Source organism: Montipora capricornis, unplaced genomic scaffold (assembly GCF_036669925.1).
Source record: "Montipora capricornis isolate CH-2021 unplaced genomic scaffold, ASM3666992v2 scaffold_24, whole genome shotgun sequence".
Classification (NCBI taxonomy): Eukaryota; Metazoa; Cnidaria; class Anthozoa; order Scleractinia; family Acroporidae; genus Montipora; species Montipora capricornis.
Genome location: NW_027179990.1, coordinates 1 through 14,831, shown reverse-complemented (window position 1 = coordinate 14,831; position 14,831 = coordinate 1). Strand labels below are relative to the sequence as shown.

General features: G+C 39.7%; 1 pseudogene; it reads left to right on the top strand.

Moving 5' to 3' along the window:
- The first annotated feature begins 2,587 nt into the window (after positions 1-2,587).
- LOC138035008 (monocarboxylate transporter 4-like) lies at positions 2,588-8,749 on the top strand (annotated as a pseudogene).
- Positions 8,750-14,831: the final 6,082 nt, after the last annotated feature.

The following is a 14,831-nucleotide window of genomic DNA, read 5'->3' as shown; positions in this document are numbered from 1 at the left end:
TCCAGGAACACGACTTTACGTATCTAAGGTTGAAAATTCGTAAACTTTTATTACAACTCTTAGGTAAGCGCTACCTAAGTATCCGCGTAAAACTCTGTGGTTTATAGGGTTTGCCAATCGGCCCGCTTTTCTTTACACACGAAAAGAACCTTCGACAAAATATTTGAGCGGTAAAAATATAAAGTGTGTCAAACATAAAATTGACGAAAACCATTCCTCACACTAGGAAAGGTTCGTATTCATTACAAAAAACGTTTGTCTCAACAGCTTGAAACTCTCGTTCTTATGCAGTTGCACGTGCAAGGTAAATACGTGTAAGGCAATAGATGCTAAGAACCAATAAGATTAAGTTATGTTGCCTTGGATTAATAAAATATGAATCCTCGCGCGAATCACATGAGCTTGCGTGGTGGGGTGCCTGTACTAAAAACGGGTCGCGTTTTTTTAAAGCAGCCTGCGGTCCTGCGTCTGGACAGTTGTAAGAGTCAGGTTTCGGTTTACCTTAGTTTTTGCTTGCAACTCTATGATCGCTTACGTTCATATTAACTCTTCCATTTTCATCGTTTGTAAATTGTTTTTCTTCCTAAAGACATGCGAAAAAGTGAAGAGACTATTGGCTGTATGCCATAGTTAATTGTGCAAAATATTAAGATATACTCTTCAGCTTTCACCCATGTTCCAGCAAAAATTAACTCTGATTTCAAATAGGATCGAGGCCCGTGGGTTAAGATTGCGACTAACATCGACTGTGTGGCAACACATCCATTCCGACTGTCACTCACCAGCATAATTTTTTTGAGGTGCAACAAATTTCCATCTTTCTCTGTTTACGTTTTTATCCTTTTACACCGGCATAAAATTAACTTGTACCTTCGTTTTATTGATAAACCTTAAAAAAAAAAATGGGACTTAATGAGCAACCCAAAATGGGTAAGTGCTGGCAATTGTCTACGGGTGCGCGTGTAAACGTGACACTGATATCATAGTGATTCTCTTCAACACCTTTCTATCACCCTTAATGTAATAAATGTAAGGATATGTTGTGCAACCTGTGATCGGACGTTATTTTGGAATTGATTTGCTAATTTCCATTCTTGAAACCGTCTAGGTATGAGCACATTATTGTCACTTTACTATAACTTTGATCATTAATGTAGGGAATCAAATTTAGAAACTTATCAGGGCATGTTTATCTTATCGATTACTATATCTGGACAATACGTTATTCTGTAATATTTGTTTATTTGGGATAAATAACTAAAAATAGTATATTGGACGGAAAGCTAGGTACTTCAAGTTAACAAGAAGAAGAACTTTATGAGGACATTTTCCACCGGAGAAGAGAGAAATTTCAACTCGAGGAAAGTGCCCAAGATCTTTTCTCTTTCCCTTACTCACAGCTATTCACCATTCTGGAAACCAAAAACACCAGGGGCAACCTACGAGAATATAATTCAAAAAACAGTTAAACGTAGCAGTGTTCAAACGTATTTTAGTACTTAAACGGTTTGATATAGGCCATAATATTGGTATCCCCTAAACAATTATGCGTCTGTTTGGATTTCCTAGCTGAACAGTCTAGTGATCCAAATTAAAGGGATCAAAACCTTACATTTTCGAAAATTTCAGCACAGAAGAACGGCTCCCGACAATTCTAGGTGACCTTTTAGGGTAAAAATCCGTTAAAAATGGGCAATTCTTACCATTTTTTTAGATTTCGAAAATCCGAGGACAGGCAGGCAAGCAAGCAAATTTACAACAAAATGTTTCCGACAATTCTAGCTCTCAAATCGTCTTCCGAACAGATATTTTCCGGAAAAAACCATTATTTTCTTTTCCTGTACACTTCACATTGACTTTGAAATTGACATGTTATATTGAATTTTTTTTCGAAGAACAGATAACCATGAAGTTCCGCAGAATATGATGAATAATTTGATATGTGTACCCCGCGCCTCGAACATAAGGAGTGCATTTCGTCTAAGAGTGAATGGAATAGTGTATGTTCTCAGGGAAACAGGAGGTCGTTTTATTTCCAATCCCCATAGCCACAGTGACGTCAAGTGGACACACTTTCAGTTGGCAAACAAGAACCGCTGATTGAAGGGTGACGGTAAACAATACAGCTGATGGGTTGCCGTGCTCGTATGTTTTAGGCACATGACATGTAAACGGAGAAGACGGTAACATGTAATGAGGAAAAAAAAGTGTCCTCAGTGTGGCAAGTTGTAGAGAAGGTTATCTCAAAAGCCACTCCCTGCCGTTTCAGCGTTAGAATATTCCTTGGGAAAATCTAAGGCAATCTTCTGGCGATTCTAGCAAGGTAATAATCTTGGATCCGCCCGTTTAAATGTCATTGCCATTCAATTTTTTTTCCGTATTTCGTTTGAAAGGGGAGATTGGTCTTCCTGTTTTATTAATTAACTGTCTTTCATTTCATTACTTCAAGTAAGTGATCACTAACACACCTTTCTCAAGCCTCTTAAAGGTACATCCCAGGCGATGAAAGTGGCAATTAACCCGAGTGGATTGTGCCTCCGATTTGAAGAGAAGCAAATGACAAATTTACGATATCTTTCTCTCCTAGGTTTTTACAGTATTTAAAGTGCACTTTCCTGCAACCAGGGACAGTATTCGGGAAGTGCATCCCGAAAGTCTGTGGTCTTGGTTGCTCTGTGCAGCAGTTGGACTATCAATGATTATCGTGTTGCGGTGGTTCATACCATTTTGGTTTGCTGCTTCCGCCAATGATGGACTACTTTAACTCGACCAGACTAAGAAGCAGGTATAACTCTTCATTTTTAAACGCATAATTTTTTTTTCGTTCTTATTGTTGTTGGATTCTGCCCTTCGAAGAGGTTAAATAAGTGATCCTTATTCCGAACCAAAACTCACTACATTCGTACCGAAAACCATCCTTTCCACAAAAATGGGAGGATATCCAAATACATTTTATTTGGGATAGGCCATCCATATAAAGCTATGGAGATTTCTTCAACACTAGGCGTTGTGGAGAGCGCTCAGGCGTTAGGATTTAATTTAGCAACCAGATTCTCCACGCGCAAGACTTGCTTGACGAGTTGAATGCCGAGAACATATAAAACTTTTGGACATCTTGACAACTTTTTTTTAATTCATGCCATTGATATATCGTCATTCTAATACGATAATTGTAGGCAAAAACTTATCTTTGCAAGCTAATATGATTCTTGGTAATGAAACCTTTTTTTTTTAATTGATATACTAAAAGGCCGGCGGATTTAGCTAAACAATAGTATGAATTGCCCCAGCGACAGATGATACTGTCTTTTCCCTCATCACGTGCAACAACTTGGCTTCCGGGGGGATAGAGGGGAGGTGGAGTCCAAGCCCGGCATTGCACTGCGATTCCTGCAAAAGGTTGTATGACTGTTGGGGACGCTTCAACTAGCCATATTTAGGGACAAATTGAAATGGATAGACAAGTTTTTTTCATTTCGGGATGTGGATTTCTATGCGTCAATGGGGACGAGGCCGCGATCCCGAACAAGCGGGCAAAACAAAGTAGCGTTGTACTTTTGTGCTTCTCGTTTTAAAACATTTTCGCACAGTTATTAATATTTCTTTCTTTTTTTTCCCGGGGGGGGGGGGGCGGGGGGGGGGCCCGTTTATCCCGACTCCCTAAGGAAAGTAAGCGAAATAGCGAGAGGGGCAACTACCGCTGTTTTATATTCTCCCGGGAAACTAAAGGGAGAAATTAATTATCACAAACCTCTTTAAATTTCATCACCACCAGAGGGAATCACAGGAAAGTGGATGGAAGAGAGTATACGTTTAAGCCAGAACTTTGATAAACATGTTGGCCTTTATTGCTTTCTTAAAACAGTTCATATACAATTGATCAAGGTATGGGGGAGGGCGAGGGGGGGCGAGGGGGGGGGGGAGGGGGGTTGGTGAGCACCTGGAAGGGCATCTTCAAATCATTGCCATTACACACAATATAACACAATAGCAACGAAAAAAGGACTTCCATTAAAAGACCTAATTTCAAAATAACAAACCCACCGGCCCGTGTGGATTATAAAAGATAAGTTCAATACATCGACCAATATCAATCATAATTGTGTTGAAAGGATATTAATCTTTTTTGTTGAAACTGGAAAAAAACTTTAAGTTGGGACCACCCGACGAACAATTTAACTAATCGACAAACATGGAAGGCAAGTTACTGCCACCTAGAGAGAAAATAAAATTTTCAAAGAATATTAATCGATGCTTCACCACTTCCTTTCTTCACTGTGAGAGGGAAAAATAAAAACAGGTTGTGTTTGAAAGGATTAGGTATAAACCCTAAACGACCTAGACTATACTTCCAAGACATTACACACACACTTACAAAAGATTTCTGGATATTCTATAACGTACTCTTAGTCATCAAAGCAGACTATAGTTGCAAGCTAAAATGAGAAAGAACAAATCTGTCACGCCTCTTAATTTAAAGCCAAAAAAGGACAAAGGACAAAGATCAACTATACTGTCTCACTATTAAGCCTCTAACCCCTACTTCGCGGCTGAAGTTTTTTTTCCAATGTTTCGCGATCTGTTTGACAGCTTCTTTGTAACCGTTAACGAAATGAAAAACACAACATATTGTTACGTGAGTGATAGATGACCGATGACTGATGATGATGATGGATAATCAAAAACAAGTTTTTTTTTTTTTTTTATTTATAAATGATGTATCAATTGCAACCTTACATACCTCTAAAACAAATTCTCCTTTAATTAGATAACACAAGTGAAATTAAAACGGGTAAATCAGTCAATCCAAGGGTTGGCTATAGGGGGAGAGCGGGAGCTCATCATGGAAGCCGCTGTCTACACACGCCCAATGATGTAAAAGCCAATCAAAATAAAAGCTATCTCAGAGTCAAAGGGATATATGATACTTTTCGCGGGGCAAAAACCCCATTCCTAAACAGTACCTTTACCTCAGGTTAAGGTTAACTCCAGGAATGATTAGGGGAAAATGGAGGCTCCCGTGATGCTTCCTGGTGCGAGGGGGATACCGGAGTACTAGAAGAAAACCCTCTAATAAAGAGACGGAAACCGAATCTAACCCAATTATGTTGGGGGACGGGGAAGCGCATTCGGGGACATTGAACAACCCTTCTCTTTGTCTGGGTAATGGTCCTCTCCTAAGTTAGTTTTCTTCAAAAAGGCCGTGTTTTTTTTTTCACGTCCTAAAAACTTAATTGTAAAATGTACACTGGATTTACCACTTCCCACGAGGTCTTTTTAGGGCAGATGAAACAAATGATCACTAAGTGAAACCTTACAGGAAGCGTAACTCACGGGATTCGGGAGAATGTCCGGCGACGCCGAGGAATTGAATCGGGGATCTGCCAGCCCCTATCCCTTCCCTTACCTCCTCACGAGTTCTTTTACCAATATTTCAGCGTGGATTGGTTCGTTTGACCTTGCTTCGTGGCTATGACGCTGTATCCTTTAGTGTTTATCGTGTGGAATCGCTTCGGACATCGTCCATCATGCCCTTGTGGGTTCCATATACTGGGATACTGGGCTTTTTCCTTGCATCCTTCTCTAATCCCTGGTGGACGATGTACCTGACCTACGCGACTCTTGTCGGGCTTCGGATATCGGGAACATCTACAATTCCTCCATTCTGGTTGTGATACAGCACTTCGTAAAGTGGCGCCCGATAGCAATAGGCTTTGTTCACCATCTGCCTTAGCCAGGCCATGTTTGCTATGACGCAATTCCACGACATGCGCTTCTACGTGCGTATGGTTGGCAGCGAGCGGCGCAGTCCGAGGATTCTGGTTGCGTGTACTTCGGTCTGTGGCTTATGTTCTGCAACGTACATGCCCATCACTGAGACTGAAAAGGCGAAAAGCGTATCAAGATAAAGGAAAAAGATGGCGAGGAACCCAGCAGCAAAACTTCAGGCTCAAGAATCGTTCGTTTTTGGTATTTTGTCTGTCAACTGTTGTTGTAGTCTTCAGTTATTACCGTTCCTTTTGTGCACATCGTAAGTTTACTGGACGCAAACAAGTGTCGCCTGTTGTAAACTGAATATACTAATTATTCTCAGTAAGGGTCCATAGCTAACAGAAGCGTATATTTCAGGTCACACCGATTCCTATGTTAATCTCTATTCAGAAATGAACGGTTGAATAATTTAGATGACCCACACGGACCTTCAGTTACTGCCATTAAACATATCTCCATTTTTATTCCACAGGGGAACAACTTGACAATTGTACTTTTCACGATTTTATGGCACATTTAGCCACAAGTCTGCATTCAGCTTTTTTGGACACGATATGTGAAAATTAAAACGCTGAGCCTGTTGAATACCCATTTACATCTTCCGTTTATATGGAATTGGATACTAGTCACATGACAAAGTTTTCAGTTCGACTGATTTGAATATCTCAATCTCTCTATGATGCCCGAAAGATCTTTGAAGCTTATACCACATGGGAATCTTCATACCACCTCCTTTGTCCTCCTCCTTAGGCTTTCCAATTATTTCAAAACCGTTTGAAAAAAAAATTTCTGTCAATTCGGGAAAGTTTCGGACAGCGTGGATGGCAATGCTATCGTTTCAGATGCATTTAGCATACGTTTTCAACTTGGAACTAATGAGAAATGACACTTCAAAAATCATGTGTTCTTCGTGTTAAGCTAAGGTGAGGATTTCATGGGCCTGTTACCACTGCATGGAAACGGATTTGCTTATAAGACTGAGTTATATGTACGGTTCAATCGAAAGTGTTGATTTTAAAGTCGTGGGCAAATAAGTAAATTTAGCTGCCCATTGAACGGACAAGAATGCTTAAGTTCTATATCCACGAACTCGAGAAAATCTTGTGAATTTTACCAGATTTCATCTCAAAAGCATAGTTAGAGGCAGGATAGTCATTAATGAAATAAATAGACGGCAAACCCGTTTTATCATGGAAAAAGATATTTCGGTCGTCCAACAGTCCAACAGTGCCTTCAGTTTTGGTAGGTTACGTGTTAAGGTCATCCGCCCAAGCAAGCGTTTTGGTATCGTTTTTTAGAAGACTCCGTTTTCACCTATCGACTCTCACCTAATGCGTTTTTCAACACCTTTTCAAACGGTTTGAAAGTAATCGCGTCATAATTAAATACTCCGTGTTTTCACCCTTCAGCACATAAAGTAACTTGAAGAGTACCAATTGTGACTAGCTCGCGCACCTGTGTCCCGAGCGAATGTTTGATTTCCTTCATGACTGGTTCAACGTTGACTTCGTGTATTTTGATTGGCCAAAGTCATAACTGGCGGACGGATTTGGACTTCAAGCGACGAAGATTGCTCTAAACCCAAGATTAATTACGAAAAAAAATTATGTGATGAGAATGAGATCAAATACCACTACGAGGAATAAAGAAAGATAGACATTTATTATATTGAAAAGGAGTCAATTCCTTAAGCACGCACTTTCCTCACTGGTAGGATTTTCAACTGAGCACCGCTCTATCATAGTATATCAGTGTTACGCAAATCACGATTCAAGTAATGCGATCAAATGACAAGAATTAGAGGAATAAAACGAAAAAAAGCATTAGATCTGTACTCTGAGCCTCTTTACGTACCAATAGCTTTGTTTTACTTCAGTGCCGTAGTACTTCAAGGCTAAAAACAAAAATAGTTATAGGATTCTTGCAACGCGTTTTGACATTTATTTTTTCTTCTTTTGCAGGTTAAATACTGTAAGCAGGATCTTGAAATTCCCTAGGACAAGTCCGTCATGCTTTCACGTATTTCTGCCATAGCTTCTTTCGTCACAGTCGCCATGTTTTCGGCAAAGGTGGAGAGGTTCCAATCGATAAACCGGTTTACCTGTGTCAATTCTCCTTGATCACTGGCGGGATAGGTATAGCAATGTATAAACCTTAGCCACGAACTTTCGGTGCTGTGGTGGCAATATTTTGGCGTTTATGGGTTTATGGACGGAGGTGTCAATGGCCAGCAGTCTATGCTTACTACGATGTGCGTGAAAAAAGACAGAGTCGAATCAGGCTTGGGATACTTTATGTTTTTCACTGTGTTCGGTGTTGGCTTGGGACCACACTTGCGGGGGAAGGCTGACGTTTTATATAACGTACCTTTATTTCATTTTGAATTAACTAAGGTTCTTAATGCAACAGGATATCTTAAACTTCCAGTTATGACACACATCCGTATTCTATAAACGTCGTGATTTTATATAGCCGGAAACAGGATGTTGTACAAGGCTGATATTTGGCAAAATTTACATTAGGACGAAGTCAAGCTTGAAACACCAAAAAATAACCAAAAGAAGATTTCACCCAAAATGTTAAAACGGCAAACCAAAGTTTACGCTAATCCTGGATTAAGTTAATCGGCTTTCGAACCACCGGGCCCTGGTCAACACATACAAAGCAACAAAGTTAGCCAAGCACAAACAAAAAAACAACATAAAGTGATGATGTTGATAATGCCGTTGGTAATGTTGATGACGATGAGAATGATACAATTTCTATTGACATTTTTGCTTCTTGTTTTTTGTTTTTTCAAGGGCTGATGGCGGACAGACTTGGCTCATACGACGACGCCTTTTTCGCCACAGGGCAGTGCTTATCGTGGGAGCTTCCAATACATTATCCTGAAATTACGATGCAACTCACCAGTGACCGCGAAGTCAAGAGCAAACGTCTCCCAGAAGAGAAAGAGAGTTTAGTGGTCGAAGTATAGTAACGGTTGTCTAAACATATCCGATAACACATTTATCGTATAGACTATCAAATGTAAAGTAATCTCACAAAAAGCAGGGGAACAAAGGGATTCTTTGCTGACGTTCCTTGGTTCACATTTTGTTTAAGATACGCGTTTGCTACCAGAAGGCAAACATTGTTAATTACAAATTGAACTTCAAAAAGTAAACGAAGTTGTTAAAACATCGTTAAATTTCCACTTTTAAGCCTTTTAGCTTTGATTAACGAAAAGGTTATTAGCCAGAAGATATTTCTGGTATCTTGTATATCGGTATCTAATTATGCAATGCACTTTCAATATTTAGTACTTTATCCTGGCCTGACTGATTAGAAAATGATAGCCTTCTCTGCTAATGAGGGGACTAAAATGCTAAAACAAAGAATGACCCTATAAGTTGGCGGGCTCCAGCCTTATGCCTTGAGAGTCCGAAACAATTTAATTCGTAGTTGACATATTGGACTCAAAACTCTGCACTTGGCCGTAAGAATCGGAAACCAGACAGCTTCCAAGAGACGTGATAGAATTTGTTAGTCATGTAAGGGCGTAACTAAGGACAAACTCACAAAGGTGTGAGTCAACCTTTAGGACAAAAAACTAGTTGTTTTTGAGGGGTCTTTACATGGTCTAGATACTTTACATTTTAAAGAAAAAAAATTCGAAAAAGGACTTTTATGATACAGGAGCAGGAAATATTATTAATCATGACTTACAGAAAAGAGCGATAAGCAGTTATATTGTCAAAGCCGTGTTTCTTTCTCGGTTTCAGGCTTTTTAGCGTGCACTTGCATAGATAGATATGAATAGAATTTGAAACACGCCGAATGGAGGCCATGCCTCAGTGTTGGTACGCTGATTTTTTCATAAGGAAAGTAACCTCAAAAGCGGATAATTTCGCTTTGTACCAGGTTCAGTAATTGTGACCTTTTGAAAGTGTTTTCTGAGGTTTGGACATCCCAGTATTTACTAATATTTGAGTAACTGACTTAGCAATACTTTTGCAATGCTTTTTGAATGAACAGAACGTAAAGTCGGTTTTAGTTTTTGTTTCTCTCCTAAATACCTCTTTTTGGGGGAGGGGGGGGGGGAGAGGGGGAGGGGCTTTTTGGTGCAGGTAAGATAGGTTCAGGACCCTTATTATCCTTTGGTAGCCTGGCTGCCAGAGGTTTTTGCTATCTTAGAAGCGACGGAATAGGCGAGGAAAAACCCTTGGTACAGGCCGTTTGAGTTCCTTGAGAATGCCGGTCCAAAGGGATGCACAGTTTCAAATTCCCAGGGTCAGATTGTGACCCTAGCAATTCGATTGGTTCTAGGAGAAAAAACATGTTAATTCTAACGAGTATTCTAATTGGTTGTTACTCTGGTGCATTCTGGTACCCACTGTGACCATAATCGAAACGCTGCCAAAGTTCCGGAAAGCGAGGCTTTGAAGGCAGAGAAAGTTCATCGTGAGTTCTACATCTTTTGTTTGTTTTTTGCCTTATGGTCGTCCAAAATTCAACTTCGAACCCTGGCATCCAAATTTCCAAATTCGTGTTTTTAGTGTCATATTATTATTTTATATGGAAATCCTTGAATTTGTGAATTTGACAGCGAAGTAAATAAGACGAATGTACCGTGGGAAAGAAAGGATGCTGATTGGCTCGTTATGTAACGTATCAATTTATTGAGTTTTTCGATGTCAATCAAAGGGGCATGGCAGTGAGTTTCTCAACTGCCGATACCAGATGTTCTTCTCGCCGCTTCACGACTCGCCTTTCCGTCGCTCTAAGGGCTTCTTCATATGAGCCCCGTTGACCGGCTGGTCTCGCCTTACCTATAAACTACTTTGTAAAAACTTTTGATGTGTTCATATGAGAGCGGCGGGCTGGCTCGGTTACCGAGATATCAGGGTCGGGGATCTCGGTAAGCGGGTTGGCCATTTTGCCCGATGAACACTTCATCCGGTTACCGGGAGGAAAATAAGACAAGCATTTTCGTGATAGAACGGACATTACCGAGCGTTTTAATTTTTTTTTCTTCGATAATGCAAGTTTGGAATTGTCTTATTTGATAGTTAACGTAAAGTCAAAGAAATGTGAGGTTGTTTAAACAAAGAAGAAAATCGAGCAATTATCGCCAAGCTGGTTCGTAAGATTTCACGCCTGAATGGTCGCGTCACCACTTTTAAAATTTTCATCTCAGGAAAGAGGAGCTGAAAGTCACCATATGAACAGACACCAATTTCAATCGGTAACACGAGCCTGCCCGGTTCAACCGGGATCATATGAAAAAACTCTGGCATCAAGGCGTATATATTTGGTGCACCTATCGAAAAACCTTTGTTGATTCGTGTAGGAAGGTGGCTGTTCCACTTGCAAAGGTAAATTAGCAGATTTCTTCATTAATGAATAAGCCTCGATGTTATGGTTCCAAACTTACTTAGTGCTTTCACAAAACTTTCGGTATAGTCGGTTAGGTCTCGGTTGCATCATTAAAGTCTAGGGTAGGTATTTAACGTTGTGCAAAACGTTGAACCAGCGCAACAAAATCCTTTTCTCTGTTGAAACTATTATCTGATAGACAGGAATGCCAAGAAATCGCCCCCCGATTTCTTTCATGTTCAGTCAACCGTCTTCGTGTCGTATGTCCGTTTAGTATTGGAAATATCCTAATAGTTGCTTGAATCGGTTAACATGGCATTAGAGTTCCTCTAATTCTTTTGGATTATCGAACCGACCCAGAGCTGACAAGAAACTAGCCATTCAAAAGCGAGGTTACAGATTGTGGCCTCCATTTCATGGCGTCTTTCCTAGTCCTCAAAGAGCGCGTCGCGAGTATCGTGGACGGATGCAGAGTAATTTCCAAGGCGACGACACTTACATGAGAGCAAGAGCTTGCCAATCAACATAGATGACAAAAGAACAGTCGTGAACAAGAAATTGTTTTCCTTATGGAATCAAATTAAATCATCGGAATAACAGTGGTATGGTGCGTATCCAATCGAACACACATCGAAAACCAATCGTTCGACTTGTAAAAGTTAATTGTGACTCGAGTTTACTAATCGAACGATTGGGTGTTCGATGGGTGCGATTGACCAAACGTTCGATTGGATACTCCGGGACTACAGTACACTACTTACATAATGAAAAAGTCGTTGTAAACGGATATTCTCAAAATATTACTTTTTTAGCTTATATATCATGATTACGCCGAGAAGAATCCAGCCCAATTGATCCAACGTACGCCAGCAGGGTTATTGTCCACGTTGTTTTGAGATAGAACCTCGTAAAAACTATTGTATTAAAAATACAATGGATTTGTTGCGATGCTCTTTTCCAAAACAAATGATCTTTTTTAAGCAAAAAAAATTGCTGCCATGTTTCTACCTGAGGAGAGGTGGAAGGCGTTGATGATAAACATTTCGTTCATTCATTTCTACCACTATGCCATGGGGGTAAGATTTTTAAAGATTAACTTCAAACCTTCCAGGCGGTACTTTTTTGCACAATTATTTTTTCAGTCAAATGGAAAAGTTCTCATCATTTATAAAACGAAAAAAATGAAAAAAAAATGAAAGCGCACAAGTGATTGCGGAAAAAAAAAAAATCGTTTAGTAATTAAGAATTAACTCATGTAATGGATTAAACCACTCCAAAAACCGCGTCCCGATCAAAACTTGCTCCTACGTTGGATCAAAATAGATCGTGACCACACCAACAAAACTTTAAAAAAATAGAAAAATATACTGAAAGGTTGGTCAAGGACAACGTGAATATCGGCGTTGTTTACATATTTCGGCTGGCCAACACAAGCCTGTCTTCAAGTTATTGAAATGGATAAACGCTTGTTACAAGATTTTTTTTTTCTTTTTTTTTTTTTTTTTTCTTTTTTATATTTACCGGAAATCACATAAAAGGCTACGTGATGTGTAAAATTAATCCAAAACGGAAATGCATAAAAAAGAGGAAAGATAATAAGACGTGATAAAAAACAGGTTAAAATAAAACCAAAAGAAAATAACAATAGGTGTCTCAAAAATTACATTTCTATCTTCTGTTAAGCCTGCAGGCTCCAGTGGAGCAACCTTTTGCAGGATCTTTTCTCATTACTAATAATTACAACTGTCATGGTGTCATAATCCCCTGCGCTATGTAACACCTCGACGGACCTTTTCCGCGGCCAACGCTTGACTCTAAATATTACGATTTTTTTGTTTTAACATCTCTAGTGTTGCCACGCTTTTCGAAAATTCTCGTGCAAGCAAAATCATTTCGTCCACGATACGGAAACCTAGCCAGGACAAGCGACGAGTCCGTGGGTACAAGGCAAACAAAGGCCCCGAAAAGAGGCAAGTTCGTGGATTTTGGCCTTTTACAGAGTATTGTACTGCGTATTAATATTTTTTTCAAGTCGTGGACCCCCCCAAAAAGAAGTTATGCTGCTAGGGTAAAGTGTAGAAAATTTTCGAAACAACTTTGCTTGAAATTTTTCTCAGTTTCCTTGGCCACAAAACTTAACATATCCAGAGAGAGGCCACTTCGGAAAATTCAATAATACTCTTTGTTTGTCCCCCACAATTTTTGCACCATTGTTTTGTTTTCTTTTGAGACCATGTAAAAGTCCCAACGAGAAACTGGAAACAATGATTATGCAAAATCTGGGGGGAAAAACAAAGGAGTATTATGGTATTTCCGAAGTTGGCGTATTGACATGTCGTTCCCTTGCGTGAAAAAGGAGCGAGTGGGTTCCGTTTTCTTCTCGCTTCTTGGGATAGTGCTGACATCGGAACAGATTATTCTCATCAAAGGTTTTAGTTCTGAAAACAAAGTTGTGTTACAATTTGTCGTCTCTGTTACTGCTAATTTCCCCGCCGAGCACGATTACATTGTGTTGTGGGGGAACGGGAAAGGGCTATTTTCTCTCTTGAATCGTGCCATGTGTGACATATTTCTGCAGTGATCATTTGGAAACTTAACGACGCGGACAGCCACTGGCTTAAAGTGTACCTCATCCAGAAAAACATATAGCACGTTTCACTTCAATTCCCTTGGAGTAGTCTGAGTTTAATCCAAAAACCTGTTTGCCTTAGTGCAAATGACGCTGTAGTTGTAAAACATTTGCATTGTGTCACGGGATCTTGATAACCATAGTTGCAAAAACAGTGAAAGAAGCTCACAACCAAGTAAATCGTAGGCATCGCGCAAACCATGTACCGAATAGAATTGCTTCTTACATAAATTTGCTTCCATGAAAAAACGGACATTTCAAAGAAGAACCTTAGCCAACTTTCAGAAATTTGACACCACCGTTCTACAGGACTAAGAAGCTTGGTACACTCATTATAAAATCTTGGTCTGTAATATATGACTACTGTTTACAGAACCACGAATTTTTGTTTTGCAAATTTAGCATGGGGATCTTAACAATATCCCAGATGAGTTTATCGAAAACCTCAAGGGCCATTTCGGAAAATACCATAATACTCTGGGTTTGTACCCCAAATTGTGTATAAGCATTGTAAGTCCAAGAAGAAATCTGGGAAACAATGCTTATGCAACTTTGGTGGGGACAAACAAAGCGTCTTATGATATTTTCCGAAGTAACCTATTAAACAACTTAAAAATAAGCCCAAAATTTTATTTATGGATTATCCATCTGCATGTAGGTCATCCTCAAATTTTTTTTTTCTCTGCAAGAGTGCTGTAGGATCACATATCACAGTCAAGTTTTCGCACGGAAACGTTTTGTGTTGCAAGAAGAACTCTTAACTTCTGGTGATATTGAACTAAATCCAGGCCCCCTCCCGTCACCATTTTCTTAATAACAAGCTCAAGAACAAAATGTGCTTGTTGTAAACACGATGTTTGCCTTTCTTTTTATCCTTTTTGAATTCATTCTCTATTCCGGGTGGAACAGGACTCTGGACCGCAACTTCCGGCAAATCTCATGTCGTGATCCAGGGTTCAGATATTGGGAAGCCCAAAAGTGGGAGGAGAGACATTTTATTAATTTCCTCTCGCATCTTCTGCATCTTTTGTCCTCGAGTACATAGCTAGTGTTTTGCTTAAAAGAGATCATG